Source organism: Saccoglossus kowalevskii, chromosome 13 (assembly GCF_978046115.1).
Source record: "Saccoglossus kowalevskii chromosome 13, keSacKowa6.1, whole genome shotgun sequence".
NCBI classification, from domain to species: Eukaryota; Metazoa; Hemichordata; class Enteropneusta; family Harrimaniidae; genus Saccoglossus; species Saccoglossus kowalevskii.
This window is the reverse complement of record NC_140653.1, coordinates 11,813,695-11,836,930: the sequence shown is the minus strand read 5'-3', so window position 1 is coordinate 11,836,930 and position 23,236 is coordinate 11,813,695. Positions and strand designations below refer to the sequence as shown.

Sequence of the window (23,236 nt, the reverse complement as noted above, 5' to 3'; positions counted from 1 at the left end):
ATTAAAGATAGACGCCATTACACGAAGCTCCAACAAAGAAATTCAGCCGGGTACACCAAGCTCCGAGAGGTTTCGACTTTGATATAAAGATCATGCTCTTCTAGTGTATTTAGATTTTTTTCGGAATAAGGGTCTTTTCTTGCTCACGGTGTCAAAAAGGTCGCAGTATGTCTTGCTCTACCAAAAGTGTGATTTAAAATCATTTTTTATGGCTGATGTCCGGAAATCTAGCTAGCCTAATTTGAAATCGCCAACATCTTGAAAGCCAGAAATTATATCTATATGAAAAACAAAACAAAAATAGAAACAAATTTTCCTTTGTCTGCTTGAGTTGTTATGAAATTTATTTGCCATTTAGTAGTGATCGAAAATGAATCCCTGTAGTCGTGTACGCATGCGCATGGTACGGTAAATGCGTTTTTGTGAGCTTTGTGAGCTTTACGCCCTCTATACGGGCGATCCATATACTAGTATATATTTATATATGTTTATAAATAATTTGTTTCAAGGTTGTACTCAATTCTGCTCGTTAAGACAGAGAATCACAGTCACCAGTGACATGACACGTCTCACTGACAATCGCCGATCACCAGCAAACGCTGTTCTTGCAGTCATCTTAAAAAAAAGCAAGGTATTAACGTTCCCATCCTAATCCGAGGATTAATGTGCCGGAAATAGCATACCCGACGGCAAAGAAAGAATACACGTTTTTTTTTTTTTGTGATGTGTGACATTTTACGCAAACGATTACAATATTCATAAGTGCGGCTCGAACACTGAAAAGCGTCGCCTTGTGGCGTCCTGTGACGTCATCGCATGGAAGTGCCATCATGTGGGGGCGGACTGATCGGTATTGCAGGCCCGGGGAGAAATCCATTCCTCGCAACAGCGGGGGGTAGATCTGCATGACGCATTTGGTTGAAAAATCTACACAAATTTATATTCACGAACAATGAAAAAAAAAAAACCATTCTTTGTCAAAATGCATTCCCAAACTATCGATGTAGCTTTAATTTAGATGAATATAAAAATGAGTGTGATCAGAGAGGCCAACAAACCACGGTCACTCAACAAATAGTTAGACCAAAGCGATTTGCATTGCTGAGTGAACGTGAGCAAACTAAGTTTCACTGAACTGTATTCTGGGAATTGCATTTCAGAGATATTCAGATTACTAAACCACTAATACAAGTAGGATGTTGTCGAATCAGTCAGATTTTTGCTATTTCTATCGTATGTTGCCCAGATGTCACCCCTGTATAGAATGCAGTATGTGGTAGAATCGCTTTTTGCAAAGGCTCAGTACAACCACATTACGATCAAGTCATTTGTAAGACGTTTATATGATATAAGGCACACCAAGGATTTTTGAAGATCGCGCGACAGAGTTGACCTTTGACCTTAAGGTGAGGAAATCCTTTACCCGACTACACTATTAATAGTACTAAGAAGAAACAACCAAAGCCGGATTAGAATTTATTCCCTAGCGAATAATCATTGGGATACCTGGACCTATCCACAGCCAATAGAGGGATTGTGACCTACATGGCCTGGCTATCTCGGTTATCGACTTACTTACGGGCTATAGCATGCTTTGAGATGAATCACGGAATACTCGTACTCATGAGTTTGAATATGAATTTAACGTCGATTATATCATTATGTATACTTGGCTCGCGTATTTCCGGGCGAACATCCGTGCATTTTGACCGCCTGGCAACCATCGCCAGAGAAATTGAAAACCCAAAACTCTAAAAAAGAATTGTACTTTGGGCTAGCTGTTGAAACTCCACTACACGTGCAACATATATACATTTGTTTTTCCAGGATTACCTCAAAGTTGAGTTTGTGCTGTTTTTTTGTTTCAGAGAAATTGAAAACCCAAAACTCTAAAAAAGAATTGTACTTTGGGCTAGCTGTTGAAACTCTTCTGAACATAAGAACAGGATTTCCACTACACGTGCAGCATATATACATTTATTTTCCCAGGATTACCTCAAAGTTGAGTTTGTGCTGTTTTTTTTGTTTCAGTTGTATTCTCCCGCTTCTTCGACCGGCGTTCCAGAGCAGTGAGATGTGATAAATGCCTTTAGCGGAATTTCCCATTTATAGTAGAACACAGACGCGCACACAATTGTGTACCCGCAATAAGTTCTTAGTCGGTGGGTGGCGTTGTTAAATATTGATAATTTACGGCTTTCTCTATTTATCCCATATGTGTCAAATCGGTGAAGAAATTGTATGTATAATTAATACGTACATTATTATTAACTAGTAAACTTACATTACATTTACATTATTTAACAAATCTTTCAAAACAGAATGTATCACTGATTCAACACTTTTGCCTAAGCCCCTTGGTCTGAGCAACGTTCTGTGACATTGGTCCGCTTCGAGAATAGCGCCCACTTGCCACATTTCAATATCCATATTTTACGAGCAACATTCACGGCTTGTAGGCACATATACTTGGGTACTTCTAAAATATAAATCCCTTCCGATAAAATGTCAATATTTTAATTGTCGGAACCGAAGCACAATATCGGAGAAACGAAAGTGCAAAATATGCTACCACTGAGGGAGTTTATTATGTGTTTAATAACCCGACTCACTCCGTTTATCGAAACTGCGGTTGGATGACGAATCACAGATACAATTGCTCGATATCAAATCCCACATATTGACTCAGAACCACATGGTTTTTAAAAAAATGTCGGAAGTAGCATCAGAGGGCGCTGTAAACACGCGATGAGCAGCCACTATCACTTTATTCTCAATGTATTGAGATAACGTAATAACGCGCTTCTAACTGCTTGAGAAATAATCTTATACGACAAAGCAGTATATATAATTCTAGTTGATTATTTAACCCACCTACTGGCGGCATACATATTAAATAAATAAATAAATAAATAAATAAATAAACAAATAAACAAATAAACAAATAAATAAATAAATAAATAAATAAATAAATAAATAAATAAATAAATAAATAAATAAATAAATAAATAAATAAATAAATAAATAAATAAATAAATAAATAAATAAATAAATAAATAAATAAATAAATGCGTTGCAATCATCATGTTTTTGAACATAAATTAACTTTATAATTAATAATATTACTCGCTGACTCTTATTAATTCTTTCTTTTCAAAGCAATAATATTTCTACAATCGCTAACTTGTTGATGACGAATAAAAGAACTTTCTTTTTTTACAAAATGAAAATTCTCTTTAATAAATAGTAACAAATAGTCTTTCCAACTACAACAGAAACATAGACCTGGTAATAACTGTGAAACAACTAACAGTATGTTGTTGTCTGTGGACAATGCTGACGTCATATAATCACGTGATGAATCAAAGAACACATCGCATTATACATATAGATATGAATGATATACCAAATCAAGTGTGACCTCACCGAAATTCGCAACACAACCAATGCCAAGTGCACGCGTGATTTGACTGTGCTGGTCCATAAAAAGAGATTCGTTCTAAGATATATGGACGACCTTGGCGGCGGACGATGCCATCAATGTCGGCCGTAACCAAGGCCAATAAGTTTATTTTATTCTTATTAACGACAGCTTGTAGAACGAAATTGGCCACCGGGGATGATAGTTAGTCAGACTTATTATCGATTGCTGTACACGTTGTATTGACACTAATAACGTCATAGGTTAATAAAGTAGCATTAGATGGTATGAAAAGAGGCCAATAGCACATTAATCGGATAATATATTTACCGACGACCACGTGTTCATGTATGTCCAATCATAACAACAGTTATTAATGAAGCACTGTATCTCTGTATTATTATATTATTTGTCTGTTGTGAAATACATCGGAGAAGACGTGACGGTCTCACCATCGTCAACATTTTCTCGTCTTGGATTACCTTCCATGCATATTAAAGAGACATAAAGTCGTTGCGCACTGGCAGTGTCCATTGAATGTAAATAAATAATGTATTTTACACGCGTTGTAAAACGTGTCGCATGGGACCCATATCGAACTGGACGCGTTTTAACAACTGCGGTGTTTTGATATTCTTAAACTCTGTTAATTAATTTAGCTCTGGACTGCCTGTTAATACCCAGATGTTTACCCCTAACTAGTTCATTTGAACCTAACATAACAAAAGAAGGTAAAAGAAAATACATCAAAAGTTGCACGAACATTTTTGGCGGCAATAATATGGCGTTAAAAGTCAAAGGTCAACCAGTTTGAACAACACCACAAACATGAAAATGTCAAATCAATTCTACGAATTTAACTAAATAAGTGGCTGTAATGTCGCATATTTGACGGATGTACGTGACGTCAGAACACTGTTTTTTTTGGGGGGGGCGGTGACACGTTTTTGATGCAATGTCTTCTTTCAAAAACAATATAATAAGAATTCTCGAGTGATACAACACAACAATCGCTGAAATGCACTCAAGTGCGCACAGCGTTCATTACAAAGCGCATTTACCGTTGTCTGGGATAGTTAGAATTACATTATATCGATAATTAGAGTCAATAGTAAGGAATATGTAACAATGTTATTCCCGAATGTCATTATTATCAAGAAGCGCGTAACTGTATCACTATAATATTATATAGACGGTACAGTAATGTACACAAACTATATAATTATTGAGTATTGTTTGATGAACTTCAGTAACAGACTTTTGAAAATGTTGTTTGGTGATACTATGCCCAGAGTGTGTATTATCGTCATTGTCAAAACTAGACTCGTCTCGTTCCTAATGATGTGTTAAAATCAAATTTATTTGAATGTATTATCAAAATATCATGTAGAGGTGGGAACGACATTTAATAGTTGGTAGTTACAAGTTATTAAATCCACCCCAAATCGTTTTATTGTACCTTTCGATTTTTATTAGTAATTACCTTTATTACATTTTTTTTCGGTTTTAAAACGTTTTTATATTTGGTTAGTTGACTATCATTAAAACAGATGATTACGTTTGTACAGCGTTAATTATGATATTGTTCACAAACCCAAATATTAACATTAATCATTGGTTTCTATGGCAAAAACGTCGCAAAATTGCAGATATAATAAGAAAGTTACATATAGTTGTCAAGAATAATTAGAAAATGCTGACATAATGCTACACCGTGGATCGAATACGGACAAATATTTGTGCTGGGTTAAAAAAAAAAGTTTATAATATGTGTCCAAATGAGGTTATTATGCTACAAAACAAAAACAAAATGCTGTTAAATATTCACTCTCATTTATTAGGACGAATGACCTTAGAATAATGTATTAAGAAAGAAACGTAGCTGAAAGATAGCGCGGAACTACACAGAATAGTTAGGTTACAACGAACTACCGCGCGGGGTAAATCAGAATAGACACAACAATTACAACGTGGGTGAATGATACAGAGGCGGTATCGTATCGCTGTAGGGCACACCGCGGTATATGACGTACACTGGTTTGTTGTTGTGGTCCCCGGGCTGTTCGCTAGTCATTAGTAACGGGAGACTTCGGTATATATTTCTTCAAGAAACAAAATCAATAGAAATAAAGCTTACGATTTTTCTGAATACACATAACTGATTATACCCGATGAATGGTAGTTTTTAAGCACATCGTGTTTAAACGTTATTCGTTGTCCGCCACGCTGTTTTGACTTCTTTAATTGGGAGTTCTGAAGTAGATGCATATTTTACCCTTGCAGGGTGCATTTCTTTATTGTGATTTACATAACATGTCACCTTACCACACTTTGAAATGATGTACATTTAGTTACGAGTGGTTTCGTAAGTTTATTGTACTAAGTATATAATCGCCCACATGAAGATAATGCAACGAACAGAGTTGTTTTAACAAATTGGTATTTCAAATGCGACCGTTCTTTCATGTATCGTGTAGCAGTCTTACACTGTGTTCCACTCATGTCATGTGATGCAATCTTATAGAGTAATACATTCTTACAATCTTACAATTACAAGGTCACAGTGTATTACATTCCTGCATGAAGTATATTACAAGCATTCAGTGCACCAGTCTTATAGTGTGTTTCAGTCTTACAATGCACTACAATCTTGCAAAGTATTACAGTCTGAAAGCGTATTGTGTAGTCTTACTGCTGGTTACAATATTATAACGGTTTACAGCATTGCACCGTATTAGTCTTACAGCGGATTACATTGTAGTGTATTGCATTCATACGTGTATTACAGTCTTACAGTGTGTTAAAATGTTACCGTAGTATTACATTCCTACGGTGTGTTACAATCGTTCCAAGTATAACAGTCTTAATGTGAATTACAGTAATACAGTGTATTGCAGTATTGCGGTGTGTTACCATCGTACCATATATAACTGTCTTAAAATGTATTACAGTCATAAAGTGTGTTACAGTATTGCGATGTGTTACCATCTTACCATATATAATTGTCTTAAAGTGTATTACAGTCATACAGTGTATTACAGTATTGAGATGTGTTACCATCGTACTATATATAACTGTCTTAAAGTGTATTACAGTCATACAGTGTATTACAGTATTGCGATGTGTTACCATCTTACCATATATAACTGTCTTAAAGTGTATTACAGTCATACAGTGTATTACAGTATTGCGATGTGTTACCATCGTACTATATATAACTGTCTTAAAGTATATTACAGTCATACAGTGTATTACAGTTTTGCGATGTGTTACCATCGTACCATATATAACTGTCTTAAAGTGTATTACAGTCATACAGTGTATTACAGTATTGCGATGTGTTACCATCGTACTATATATATAACTGTCTTAAAGTGAATTACAGTAATACAGTGTATTGCAGTATTGCGATGTGTTACCATCGTACTATATATAACTGTCTTAAAGTGTATTACAGTCATACAGTGTATTACAGTATTACGATGTGTTACCATCTTACCATATATAACTGTCTTATTAAAGTGTATTACAGTCATACAGTGTATTACAGTGTTGCGATATGTTACCATCGTACTATATATAACTGTCTTAAAGTGTATTACAGTCATACAGTTTATTACAGTATTGCGATGTGTTACCATCGTACTATATATAACTGTCTTAAAGTGTATTACAGTCATACAGTGTATTACAGTTTTGCGATGTGTTACCATCGTACTATATATAACTGTCTCAAAGTGTATTACAGTCATACAGTGTATTACAGTATTACGATGTGTTACCATCTTACCATATATAACTGTCTTATTAAAGTGTATTACAGTCATACAGTGTATTACAGTGTTGCGATGTGTTACCATCGTACTATATATAACTGTCTTAAAGTGTATTACAGTCATACAGTGTATTACAGTTTTGCGATGTGTTACCATCGTACTATATATAACTGTCTCAAAGTGTATTACAGTCATACAGTGTATTACAGTATTACGATGTGTTACCATCTTACCATATATAACTGTCTTATTAAAGTGTATTACAGTCATACAGTTTATTACAGTATTGCGATGTGTTATCATTGTACTATATATAACTGTCTTAAAGTGTATTACAGTCATACCGTGTATTACAGTATTACGATGTGTTACCATCTTACCATATATAACTGTCTTATTAAAGTGTATTACAGTCATACAGTTTATTACAGTATTGCGATGTGTTACCATCGTACTATATATAACTGTCTTAAAGTGTATTACAGTCATACAGTGTATTACAGTATTGCGATGTGTTACCATCGTACTATATATAACTGTCTTAAAGTGAATTACAGTAATACAGTGTATTGCAGTATTGCGATGTGTTACCATCGTACTATATATAACTGTCTTAAAGTGAATTACAGGCATACAGTGTATTACAGTATTGCGATGTGTTACCATCGTACTATATATAACTGTCTTAAAGTGTATTACAGTCATACAGTGTATTACAGTGTTGCGATGTGTTACCATCGTACTATATATAACTGTCTTAAAGTGAATTACAGTCATACAGTGTATTACAACATATTGCAATGGAATATTGCGATGTGTTACCATCGTACTATATATAACTGTCTTAAAGTGTATTACAGTCATACAGTGTATTACAGTATTGCGATGTGTTACCATCGTACCATATATAACTGTCTTAAAGTGTATTACAGTCATACAGTGTATTACAGTATTGCGATGTGTTACCATCGTACTATATATAACTGTCTTAAAGTGTATTACAGTCATACAGTGTATTACAGTATTGCGATGTGTTACCATCGTACTATATATAACTGTCTTAAAGTGTATTACAGTCATACAGTTTATTACAGTATTGCGATGTGTTACCATCGTACTATATATAACTGTCTTAAAGTGTATTATAGTCATACAGTGTATTACAGTGTTGCGATGTGTTACCATCGTACCATATATAACTTTCTTAAAGTGTATTACAGTCATACAGTTTATTACAGTATTGCGATGTGTTACCATCGTACTATATATAATTGTCTTAAAGTGTATTACAGTCATACAGTGTATTACAGTGTTGCGATGTGTTTTCATCGTACCATATATATAACTGTCTTAAAGTGTATTACAGTCATACAATGTGTTACCATCGTACTATATATAACTGTCTTAAAGTGTATTACAGTCATACAGTGTATTACAGCGTTACGATGTGTTACCATCGTACCATATATAACTGTCTTAAAGTGCATTACGTATAACAAAATTACAGTGTATTACAGTCTTAGTGTGTTACAGTAGTACGGTGTATAACGTAATGTGTCACAGTCGTACAGTGTGTTAAAGTCTTGCAGCGTATTACAGTCAAACAATAGATTTATGTACACTATTCAAGTAGATCATAGTATTAAAGTATATTACAATCTTGTAACGTATTGTAGTCATGCAGTGTATTACAGTCGTACGGTGTGTTTCAATCATATAGTGCATTGCATTATTGCATGGTATTACAGTATTACAATGTGCTTACAGTTAGTTACAATCTTACAGCGAGTTACAATCCTATACTACAAGTTAAAGCGATAACAATGATATATTCCAAATTTTACAGTTTTATATGTGATTTGTTATATCTACATAGTTCCCATTAACTTCTAACGCATGGTTTTCATAGTGAAACAGTAGACAAAATCAAGACTTTACAGCCGTTTAAAGCGCCAGAGGAAGGGAGTTGTTTTTACTTGTATTGATATCGTACTTTATGCAAATTATAAACTCCAGAAACAGAAATATAGCATTATTTTTGTCACTCCCGGGCAAAGAAAAGAATTGATAGTACTGTAAAGATGCCGAATACCCATGTTGATTTCACATACGCTTCTAAAAAGTATGTGTATTTACCCTGAATCCAAACTGTATTATGTTGAACGAGACCGACATGTTGCTGACGCATGTCTATGGAGTGGCGAAGAGACCCCTGCTATAGTACTATATTACTTTATTCGCTCCCCATCGAGCGTTGCTGTTCTTTGAGTAGGATTAGTTAAGATTTTTTTTCAAAATCTATGTATTAGTGGATCAGTCAGCTTACGGTTTATTTGGGGGTTAAACATTTTACATCATGGTTTTGTCTGTACATTTTTATTGATTTTTAATGTGCCAATATGTTTTTTTATGCTACACCTTTCAATCCCTCACGATTTTAAATGGTCGATCCCTTACCACATACTCAACATAGCGATTCCTTAAAAACAATTTAAAGATGGTGATTCCGCAAATAGGATTCATTTCTGTTTTAATTGAGCTGCTCTCCTAAAGGTCATGTTTATGAGATCGAAGACGGAACGCGTAGGCAGACATGTATGTTATGTCAACGTTTGCCGTGAATATGCATATGGTGGTATACTTTGACCATTACAAACATTTGGTCGGGGAGATTTTAGGAAAAAACTGCTTTTAGAAAACTTTGAAAATAAAATAAAAAGGAAATATTCCAACATACATATGAGAGAAAAAAACCTTTTAAAAAATATAACGACATCATCGTTTGAAACAAAATCTAGTCTAAAACGAACTGAAAGAAAACAGCCATTTACACAATAGAGTTGTCCTCAACCAAGTTTCTATTGGCCGACCACTATGACGATCAATAGGAGATTTATAACCATATGATTAGGCACAGAAATGAAATTACATGAAAAGTGAATTAATTCATTAATATACCGGTACAAGTGATTGCCTAACGTAAAAGTTAGACGGATTTTAGCATTCCCAATGTGTTAACATGTTTAAAAATTTCATTCTAAGAAATGCATATATTGGTACCAGGGCTTAGAATGATACGGTGTTATCCCGTTAACATTTCCAATTTATTTAAACTTAATTTAGGTTACACTTAAGTTAAACTGCATTGATTTTACCTAGAAAAAGTTTAATTAAACTATAATGAAGTCGAATACAGATAGTTATTTGCTTTTTATTGAACTTAATTAACTGTAATTAAATTTCATTTCTATAGACAGTTATTTAATTAAACTTAAACTTAACTGAATAAAGGGTTATTTAAATTTGAGTTAATTGCTGCACTTTTCATGAGAGACCTGTGTGTGTGTGGGTGTGTTTATGTCACCGGGGGTATTACTGTATACAACAGGCAATACAGTGAGCCACCCACTCAAAGGCTAGCCTTAAACCACATTTTGTTGTCTCAAGCCGAATGTATGACTATACACGGAACTTCAAACAAAGGTGTAACAACGTGTATACCGTTAACTATTACTTATGGCATTAAATAGTACTGTTATTGAATTATCGACAGTGTCGAGGTCGCATTAATCGCGCACGTAGCCATTACTACGTCATGAATGACGTGTTTGGGAACATAACATTCACAACATGACAGTTAAATATATGCGGTAGGCGGGGGAGAGGGGTGGGGGACAGTACAGTCATTGTTCTTCAGAACGCACAAGTTGAATCGCCCAAAGCTCTCTGTATTTGCGCGGGATGGCGGACTATAGTTTGCATACTAACGCGTACTCCATATAACCACGACACATTCCTAATGAAAATGGTAAAGTTTATCCATATCAATTCCTACCTTATATCTGTTCAGTGTCCAGGGGGTTTAGCGTCATTTTATATCGTATTGAATTGTAACACCAATGTCGACCCCATGTTAGCGATAATTCCATCGGGTAACGAAAGCAGAGTACGCAGTGTCAGAACGTGTTTTAGACCACACGCTGCACGCTGCCTGTAATCAACATATATCCACACACTGCCGTTCCAGACTGGCCAACTCTTAGATTAGTAAACATACTTTAAAACGTCGACGTAAGCGTTCCACTTGGCTAGTTTTATGGATACGCGGGTAGCGCAGTTATTCGTTGGTCATCTATCAACACATTGTCTACACCGACTGTAGAGTTTCGGCAAGTTATATCAAATTGTCTTTGTGATTGGCGATAAATTAAACCCCCTACACAAACAATTGTATTTAGAAAATTATTTATTTTTGTATATGTTGTCTAAATCCCCTAGACGATGTCTTTCACTAGTGGGTATACATCAGACATAAAAGCGTTATTGTACTTTTGGTAAACTTCCAAAATCCTTCAAAGTCCTGCTCTACCACTGTTTTTTTTTTCAGGTCAAATTTGTAATGAAGTGGTAGTTTCCAAGAGCAACGAAGTAGCTGAAGGCGATACGGTTATACATACTCACATGGGAACATGACGTGTACGTCACGATGTGTGCTCTAATGTAAATAATAGTCGGTCAAAGCAAAGTATCACTCCGTACATTATCCGACCTGTGCTATATGTGTGTACATTATAGTTCAATTAAAGCGGGGGTGTTGTCACCTGCGCATGCGTCATATGGCCATAGCGTGTCATTCTTCACAAACAAGCGTCTACACATGAGCCTTTTTTGCGTTTTTAGCGTGCGTTGTTATCATCGCTTGGGACTCAATTCCCGCGCGTGCGCATGTGGCGACCCTCCCGCTTTCGCCAATTGACATAGATCTACAGATCACAATAGATCCATGAATTAACTGACTACGCTATATACTGACGAGTGCTTATATGACTATTAGGGGCACCTGGGACACGAGTGCGATTACGTAATTCGTGATATATGTATGCAAGTGCTCTCACTAGAAAAAGTTACGTCGGTGTAAGTTTCGCCCGGCAATTAAAAAAGATATAACGATTTCATAACCCACACCAGCGATGCTTACAAGATGCGTAAATAGGCTATGTTTCATTTCATTTTTCAGTCAAACAATAATGCAGTAGTGAATCATGTAAAATGTCATAATAATATACATACATATAAACTTGTTGGCGCATGTTGGAACCATGCAACATACTTGGAGTACCCATCGTATACAAGTAAGTTTAACAATTTGATAAACATTGGCGAGCCTTCCAGCTTTGAAATAAAATAAACTTAAATACAGTTGACTGTGGCACTCAAATTTAGTCTAGGACGCCAATGCACTAACGACATTCTTCACAATTGCTCGCTGGTATTGCCCCTTCTTTACGCTATTACGTAATAGTTACGACAGTGATGATACCTTCCTTTCAAGGAGAGTTTACACTTTGTTATTTTTAAATTCATTTACGTCGATGTAAAGTTGCCACGCTGTGCGTTCGAATTTTCAATAAAACAATTTTACAGAGATTGTGACGGGGTTGAGTGGGGGCGATATCCATTCCCCGTGGGTTCAGGAAGAATTATTTATTTGTTTTTTTTTTTTAGAAAAACAACTAAACAGTGTTTTGAAATAATAAACAATTGCACCGTGACAATACAACCCTGTCGTGTACCTTATATTACCACCACTTCTAGTTTTGAATATACAAAATCAAAATTGCTGAACACATTCCGAGGTATATGATAAGATCATTTACACATAATCCATCCACGTACAGCACATATAGCGACAATTTTGTTTATACCTAACTGTAGTTTTTAAGAAACATTTCCATGCGATGCTCGTAGGGTGATAGCGTGTACCCATCTACATCAAATATAATTCGACGACAAAACGCAATCGCACATTTTTAACTAGGCGAACAGTTAGATATTCTTGTTCACGGCGGAGTCAGCTTATGTTAAATGAATAAGAAACTTTTCACTCTTTCCCTCTAGAAAAATATAATAATACTGTAAAATGACTAATTTTCACTGGGTTCAAATTTCACTGATTTACCATTTCAGGCATATTCAGTGGGTTTTAAATGCACGGTTTTATCATTTACATAATGTAATGTATTGCATGTTCAATTTTACATATTCACTGGGTTTTAATTTAGCGCATTTTCCAGTCAGCGAAATAAGAAAAATTAAAACCCAGTGAATAATTAATCTTTTTACAGTAATCGAGGATTTAGAATGATTATAAATTTCATTTATATTGAAGGCGCAACTTCTCTGATGTTGACACAATAATCAAATGTTGTCTAAATCTTTGCTTCAATTTTCCTTATAGCAGATTTTTGAAGGGAATTGTCAATTCTTTTTCACAGCGTAAATTATTATTTATTTCTGTATTTATTTCCTTTAGTTCTGTATTTTTTTTATGAGTAATAAAAAAAAATGTCAAAAAAAGAGAAGCTTAATGTGACTTGCTTCTCATAACGCGATTTTCTGTAGTTCTCAAATGAAGTAAAACAACCAAGGATGGTGTGACGAAGAATGAGTGGAACCCGCTCGACTTGGAACGTATAGTACTCGACTAAGATGAGCTGTTAGATAGGTTGGATATGGAAGTTAATCATACACGTATAATAAAGCGTTACCCCGTCGCCTTCCCGAGATTGGTATTGCTTACACCCGCTTTAGGGTGGAGTAATAAATGACATTTTCACCTTGTATTCCAAGTGAACAAAGCGAAAACAACTCCAGATTTACTTGCCTGGAAGCGAAAGCGAATACGTAAAATAAAAATGGGATTATCAGTTTTGTTTTTTAAAATGTCATGTGTGAATTATATGAGCTAACAAATCGAACATAAATGCGATTTCGTGTTATCATTACTATATAAATTATAAACAACGCCTAAACAAATATAGAGAGAATACGCTTGTCAAAGAGCATTTACCTCGTCTGAATCCCTCTCACTTTGGATGGAATGGCGCACTGGTAAGTCAACAATCACGTGTGAACGGGCACGTATCAGCCAGCAGTCCACTGAGTAATTTTAGAGAAGCCAGTCAAAGGAACAAAAATCATACATTCACTGAATTCGAAAGAAACACGTCAATGCAAGACTCAACTGATTACATAATAGTAGACTCGAAAAACCGAAATGCGAGAAGTCCAATTATGTTTTTATTTTTATCCGTAACTATAAAATAGCACCCACGCTCACGTATGAAAGTAATATCAGCTGTTTGCGACACACACAGAGAACAAACAAGTGATTGGTGTATACTTTAACGCCATCTCTTCCTCACATATTAATCAAATAACTTCTCCTCAATGCTAACCTGATATGATTACCTACCGGCTGTTTGAGACGAGCATTATGTCAAAGCATCATATTGTGATCGACTCGCAAAACGATTTATTGAACTTTCCTCCAATAGTCATCAACTTATATTTGCTCTACTATGTTTCATTTTACTGTTCGTACGATTTCAGTGAGTTATTCTGTGACAAACATACTTACAATGTAACTGACCACCGAGACCAAAGGTGAATGTAATTTGTTTACAATTCTAACTTAATTTAAAAACAATGTCATTATATCACTATAAACAAACAAGTCATTCACTGCCAAGTCAGCGAGCTACATACATGGATATGCTCACATATATTCTACATTAAAACAATTTCGCATTATACGTTTATAGTACAGACAATAGCAAAACATAAAATGAAGCAGAACATCATGGGTATCATCTAGTTTACTGTGCACAAACTCCAACATAACTGTCGTATCATTTGGGATAACTGGTTCACCCACAATGATGTTGGATATACGTATATGTCATGGTACCTATATGAGATATGAAGGTTTGCAATGACGTGAAGAATAAAGGGAATGATATTTTCGATATTTTTCAGAACTACACATTGATGCACATAATTATGTCACCTAAAACAAAGAAAGCAGCATAATCTATTACAACATGGCCTTCTTATTCTTCCAGTGCACGACTTCCGGCAAAATTTTGCGTGCGACTACTTCATCATGGTATTGCGTTTAATTATTTAGTTCATCAAAAAACTAAATTCATCAAACAATTGCCAGACATTTTCTTTAAATGCTGCTCGTGTTTTGGTTGGTTTGTGTTGATATCTTACACCACAATCATTGCAGATATTACATTAATTCATAGGAGTATTTATTTCAGCAAATGACGTAACTAACGAAGGAAGTATTGCAAACTTATGTTTGGTTGTTGTATCACATGAAGAGGAAGTATAAATATACCTCGGTTCCACACGTGTGAAAAGACTTACCATAGATGATCTATGTGAAATGGTAATTAGGAGTGCCGCGTCACATATTTGTTCTTTGACTGATGGTACGGCGATATGAATGTCATGAAAGGTGTCCAAGCATTCGCGGACTGACGAATCATCAAAAATTTGTGACGGATTGGCGTAGAAAAACCGTGCAATGCGAAATTTAATTTAATGTGATTACACCAATTTTATTTTCAGTAGATCCAATGAGAACAATGTGATATCTTTAGTTATCTTACTTTATTACATCTAGGTGAATTAACATTTGCTGACTACATGATGCTAAATGCTAACAAGTTTGAATGCTATCTGCTCCCGAATGTCTGAAAATGGTTGATATATTTTAGAGATTAAAATGAACACAAAATGGCCAAAAGCTACGAGATCTTAAAAAAAATGTCGCGTATTACTTTACCAACTATTGGCATAGTCTGTACGGTCTGATGCATTTTGTCATCAATTCGATCGACGTCTCAACTAACATCTGAAGCGTGTTTTAGTAAATAGAGTTATTAATATCGAAGAGTTGAGTGGTGTTGTATCAGAACTCACAAAATATTAAACAGTCGGCGGTATGTGGGTGCAATCCGATCACAGAACGCCATTGTCTCGACCGGAAGTTACTATCTATTACTATCTACTATGCAGTATCTACAGTGTTACCGATTAGAAATACATTACGTGTTTACAAGTTTTAACAGCGGTAGAGTCGGTGACATTTTGACAGAGTTGAATTCTGTCCATCCAAGATGTAGTTGATGAGGATCAATAGACTCAGTCTGCCTCTCAGTACAAATGGTACGCATACTCTGTGCTCTCCTCGCTGTAATTTAGTAAAAGCTGAATCTAAACAATCCTGTGCACTGAATGATGTTTCGCGTCATGTAACGATTAACATACAGCCAGAATATACCAGGGACAAACATTAGAAACTAAAATGACATTATAAATGCCTACCTAGCGGCTTTAACGGTGTATATTTGTATTCCATGTGTTGTTTCCACATACAACTTCAACTATGAAAACTGTCAATTTCATGGTCTTGAGTCACAACGTGCAGTTTTTCCAATAATATTGAACTTATATATACGCCTATTTGACAAGAAAACATCTTGGCATACTCTCCCAGACGACAGTTTGTCATTAGGGCGTGACTTTATTTGGATTCAACTATTTATTGTAGGGTTGAAATATACACCAGTTATGCTAATTCATTCGGTTGCACTCGGCGTTGTTGTTCAATGAACTTAGTAACCCTCTTTTTGTAATCCACATGTTACAGACTGCGATAACATGCGACATGTCACCACCTTTATATTAAATAAATGCATGGAATTCGACCATTTGACTGCGCTCCCTAATGAAGACGACGTTTGTTGACATGAAATAGTAAATTCATTTAATAATCGCTTGAACTGAATACATCTCAACATAAGTGATAGGCATATACTGATATTTCAAACCAACGGAAAAGAGTAAACGGTGCAATATGCGATAAGCAAAGTGTTTTTTCTCCTTGTGATGAGCGTGAATGTGTGTATAACGATACAATTATTGCGCATGCACACTTTCAACCATGTTTTACAAGAGGGGAAAGCGAAACATTATATACTAGTCGTCTCCAAAATTGGTTGGATGTGAAAGATTTCTTTTAGAGAGATTCGTAATGTTGAGATATTAAACGATGATATCATGTCCAAGATTGAATTAAGTTTAAAATGTAGAAAAAATTTAAAATGTAAAAAAGTTCGTTTTTTATATTTAACAGTTCTAATTATAAGATTGTCATTAGTCATTTTCAGTATCTACACAATACTAACAACTGGAGTTCAATGTTCAATATACTGTTTCAGCCATATTTGTCTTAAACCCCTTTGCTTGATTTGTTTTACATGATAGACATGCTACCGACAACCCGTTGCCAGATGCATGTTTGTAGTTATTTTCTTGTAAATAATAGCGATCAACTAGCCTACAGCATCACGAACATCCTGCGCAATTATTTGTGTGACTGAAAATGTAAAAAAGTACAATAGGGAAACGTTTTAAACATACATTTGTATAGCATCTGTACTTGTTTCAGATGATGTATATGTTATTATAGCAGCATGGTTAGTAACTGTCAGAGAATGACTGAATCACAAATCAATTTTATCTTCTTTTCCCCTGTTGTTGCAAATGTTCTTTACATTATTATGTTGAATGTATTTCCAATGAAAACTACAGAGAACATTTTTTAGCAATTCCTTTTGGATGTTACTCCAAAGACAACATAATCTTTTTCTATTGTCTTTAGACTATGAGCAAAATCGGAAATATATATTGTACAAATCAGTCATTTTCTTGATTTTGACTCTTTTGAATATATTTAAGTCAAAAAACAGATTTCTGCATTTTATTTGATCGACTAAAATACACTATTCAACTCTTCTATTGATTGTCACGTATCGCATAATTATATCAAATGCGAATTTAATACAACCGGTTTGATATCTTTCTCACGAGAGATACTGTTAAATCCATTGATTTAAACACAAAACAATAATACTAACCATTAGATATGCAAGTAATTGCTCTGAATTATATATACTTGACACTGATATCTGATAATAATATTAATTTATTGAAGTAGAACAAAGCACAAGGAAAAAAGAACTGAATATTTGATTTTCGTATCGATCAGACATGAAACAAAAATAACACGTAGGTTCTAAACTATGTATGATAAACTTGCTTCGACGAGTTTTATTAATAACGATAGATTGTCAATACTAGAATATAGGTTATGAATTATATATAGACAAACCCCAGAAAATAAGTGGAAATAGGTATAAATATTTTCACAGTGTCAAACTTGACCCTTTTTTTATTATCAATGATACAAATACGACCATGTGAAACAGTTTTTTAACTAATGTATTGCTTTCTTGCTGGGTGGCTTTCCTACGATTGCTTGCGGAGTGTTCCCATCGACAAATACTTTGTTTGTGATTTGCTGTCAAAGAATTATGTGTACTGTAATTCACAACAACTGATGACGTTTACCACAAAATGTCATCTCTGGTACTTAACGATGAATTTAAAGTTAGTATCATGAATAATATTTATTATAATAATTTATATTACAAAAAGCAATTGTCAGGCTACATTGAGCTGAATTCTTCGAATACATTGCATCTGTTCGAACTATATTTCACTCAATTTCACCAAAGAATCAACGTGTTATATATACACGGGAGAACACAAAACAAATTTATTCTTAGTCGATAAACCCGTTCCGCTACGCTCGCTGACATTGAAGTAAAACTTGTTCTTAAATTTAATAAGGTAGTACTTTTCAAAATCCCAAAAAACATTCGATCTATATTTATTCAGTAATTTGGCAGATGAAATCGTATAGTGTTCGACAGAAACCGTATGCTATTGCTCAAATTAGGATTGATATTTAAAAAATAAATGTCAATATTGCTTCTAGCAATACGACATGTTATCTCCGCAAATAAACTCTAATTATCGAAACTTCTAACCCATTAAGAGGAAACGCGAACTCTTCTGGCGATGTATCACCCATAGATACACGAGGCTTTAGATGTAAAGTATAATGTACCGAACATATTCTCAGTTGGCGGTGAAGCCCACTACGGAGTTGCTGTCGAACATGACTTGGATATTTAAAATGATGCTCCCACTACGCACTAAAGTATGATGACTCTCCCTATAGCTATTACTGGATTAAGAAGTGGGATTAAAGAGGAAGCTAGACAAATGCGAGACAGTGGACATTAGACACATTTACACAATTTATTCATATTTTTTATCTTCGATCATATTTTTGAGAAATACATTTTTTTAAAGGATTCAATATACTTATATATAATGACACACGACGAAACTAAGAAAAAACGTGAATGACGCAAGTGATTCGGAAATGACATTTACAGAACCCGATTACATATATCTGTTAGTATGTCATCTTCACCTTACTTCACTTCAGTTCAACAATCAATCAAAGCTAGTTGCCAACAGTGTCAAAAGCAGTCACATCATTTCCGTATTTATATTTACGTCATTATTTAGTTTCCGGAAATGTGCATACAAATATAGACAGTAGTCGCTGCTTTGCCAACGTCTTCACATTGACGGATCTCCCATCCGAATTTGAATCATTCACGATTGAATATATCAAACATCATATGCATTAGCGAATAAATTAATTCGTATTGAAATAATTGTGAATACAGAGAGTATATGAAAACATACAAGTATTTCTTGTAAATACAATGTATCGCATAATATGAAATGACGGGAATACTTACAGTGAAAAAACAGTCATCTCCGCGATTTGTTACGGCGAATAATATAACGCGCCAATAACGTGACGAGCACGACACACACAGAAGCACTCGAGTGGCGTGATAATAACTATAAGGGACTTATAAGTGGGTGTTTTGCCGGGTCTTAGTCTTGGAAATTGCGTGCGAATCGCGGATAAACCAAACTACAGCCAAGGAAGTGAATTGTAACAATTGTTAAGAACAGATTGATTATTTCTTTCTTTTGGGGGCAGCTGAATTGATAACGTCAACAAGCAGACAACGTCCACTGCAATACGTATCTGACGTTGCGTAATTAATGTTCAAACTGATTCGGTGAATTCAATGGGCTTGAAATAACGTTTCCTGAAAAGTTTAAACATAATTCTGCTTACCCTTTTCCATGCAGCAAACTGTGATCAGAAATGCAGTATTGGTGGCGACGTTTGCAGACTTGCTAGCCTGACGGTTTGATTCCGCGTGGCTCGTTGAGTGAACTATTACATGAACTTGCTAGGCAACCAATCGAATCAACTACTCTAAGTTTAGCTTACATAGCAACAACACGGTAATTTATCATGGAACCGCATCTCACCGGTTCGGAACACATCCCATGGCAACAAGGTTCGCAGAATGTGAACAATCCGTACAAAGACTATATCAATTTCGTATTTCATTCTTGTGTTCTGCAACATCGAGGTTTTCAGTAAACTTTGAACAATTTCCTTGGAAAATGTTTCACAATCATGCACGTTTGACGCTATATGTAAGAACTTGTCGCGGAGCAGGGGGCGCAATGAGAATGATTACCATGGAAATGCAACGTTTTTCTGCGTGCAATTCTTATTATTAAATTCCGTCGTTTTTTTCTTCCGTCCTAATAACAAGACATTTTGTTGCAGTGATCCGCGTACTGCGCGGGACTACCATCGTTTGAACATAGTATAATATTCAACAATCTACTAGTATATGCATGAGCATATGAAAAGGTGCTTCGCCAAACAACATTCTTATTTTGACACAATATATATTTTGACACAGCTCAGCAGTTAAAACTACCTGGCGTCTGTATGTCCTTAACTTAAAAAAATAATTCCCCCCAAATACGGCGGTAGTTCGAATTCTACTCGTACTTAACCATGCATAGTGATAACACCATTGTCACATGAATATTAGCCTACCAGAAGAATTTGCGGAATTGGTCTATAATGTGGTATATTACAAGCGTGGGGGACTATTATATACAGATTTTACATGGACAATGTCGACGCATACACGTAGTACTACTACCAGAATCAGGCGAATTTATGTCACTTTGTCTAAGCTAATTGAACCAGCAATTTCTCAGCCTTTCTCAAGACTATATATATATCTCGTGTCTAGACACCGGAGAGATTATACCTCAATTGACTTTTTTATCTGGTATATGAAACACATGCCATACCAGACAGTGGTGATACAGTAGCATACTTTCATCTCAGGATGTTGATAACTTGGATTTGCAGATCATGTTCGCAATTGCGTTTGTAAACTAGTCTATTTTGTGCACAAAACATCAGAACATTGGCAACAAACAGTACAGTAAACTGAAGCGATTCACCAAATGTCAACGGATTGAGAAGCATACTATACTTTCACAAATTGAAGTTTTTACTTTAATTATTCTAGAATCGACTGTTGCTTGGTGTGATAGTGGTGTACCTTTGAATGTAATAGTATGCTTATTTATTACCCTTGAGAGATATATCGATTAATCATTACTCACTAGTTCTGAAGGGTACGAGTTATTGCTGTTTAAAATGCCATTCAATTAATAAATTGTGGTTTTTGAGCTATTGAGGATTTGGTTAACTCAAAGAAAATTGTCGTAATCAAGTTATTTCGATATTAGTGTGAATTATTCACGACCAGTTATTTCGAAATTTACAGTTTGTGATGCGAGTTTTGGTTATGATTTTATGCATATATGCATATTTGGGTAGCAGCAACCAGACCACATAGTTAGATATATCGAATAAAATGAATTAAATATGCAAAGTGGATTATTGATAGAATATAAAATAAACTTTCTGAAAATAGTTAACTAGTATGCAAGATTACTATCAGACATAATACACAAACAAAATGTACACATTGTCATCCGTCCATTCGAGTAGCTAAATTATACGAACAAAACAATTCCAAACTGGTCAAATTTCCTAATTAGTATGCACAGATTTGTACCAACAACTAATCAAGTCTGGAGTATCTGTATAACGAAATACATTACAATTGGTGGAACAAGATTTAACACACATCTGTATGACAATTTCCTGTTTGTGCTTTACAGGAATGCTAAAAATAATGTCTGAAAGACGCAATGGCAACCAAGAAAACATTATACGAACACAATCTGGTTTTCATTATATACATATAAATATTCCATATTTACTTTATTATACATATAATTACGAGTATGTACACACATCACGATAACATAAATTTTAAAATACATACTGTTATGAAAAGAAAGACTAACAAGTAAAAAAACAGTAACATTGTTCATTCAACAGTTCTCAATTCTCATCATCTATAAACTCTGAGTCTATAATATGTTAGGCATTTTGTCCATTATTGCATGATTGTTATGCAGGTTATCATAGTTTCTATGGTACTGTTTTGTGTTATTATTTCACAGTTTATTTTATTATGTTTTGTTCTGTGATGTACAAAAGTGATAATGATATTGTGTTTCACTGACATGCTAGACAAAAGGTACTGAGCACATTGACTTTTCTCATCTATAGTGAAAAAGGTGTTCTTCATTACAAAGATAACGTTTTCCAGGTAAGAAGCATGTGTAAAGAAAACTACACAATTGGAGAGCATTTACAACAGATATAATATTACCTATATAACATATTTTCTCATTTCGACTCAATTCTATGTTTACAAACTGTATGTGGTTCACAACTTCCATCTTAAAGTGTGTCAGTTTACTAAAAGATGCATAATACAAAATTACAGGAATAAATGCATTGAATGGGTTACATAATTACAATAAGTATTAATATTCCTTTGGTATGGCCATACAAGAAACAAGCCCACAAATTAACTAGCCGTTTTCATTACCCTGAATAGTAACTGCTACCTTCCACATTTTTGTTGTTGAAAACCTGATATATTTGATGAAATTACTTGAATCTAATCGGTATTTTTTGGGCAGCGTTTTCAAGCAAAGTGCTTAACTGGATAAAACTAGCTGGAAGAAGCGTGATCAGGTTCAATGTATATTTATCGATTTGGATGAAATTATCATCTGAGCTGGATACAAACTTCATCTCAGTTGACTGCATACAATGATTGGATTACGCAAGAGATGTTTTGAATTAGTGATATCAGAATAACAGTTAGCACTGTTGCCTAAGGGAATATTCTTAGTAATTTAGGTTGTGGCAGATGAGTGAATTGATTCATCGGAGAGTTCCTGCTGGTGATGTGTTTGCAATTCATATCCACAGATG

The 23,236-nt window shown here is 34.8% G+C and overlaps 1 protein-coding gene across 2 annotated transcripts in view; it reads right to left on the bottom strand.

Annotated features, from left to right (window-relative positions):
- The window catches only part of LOC100372125 (small conductance calcium-activated potassium channel protein 1-like), a 60,209-nt gene extending 48,979 nt beyond the window's left edge, over nt 1–11,230 (bottom strand). For both annotated transcript variants that reach the window (XM_002736164.4, XM_085506929.1), the window contains exon 1: nt 11,033–11,230. The gene's annotated coding sequence lies outside the window, so the exon portion shown is untranslated. The remainder of the gene's footprint in view (nt 1–11,032) is intronic.
- Nucleotides 11,231–23,236: the final 12,006 nt, after the last annotated feature.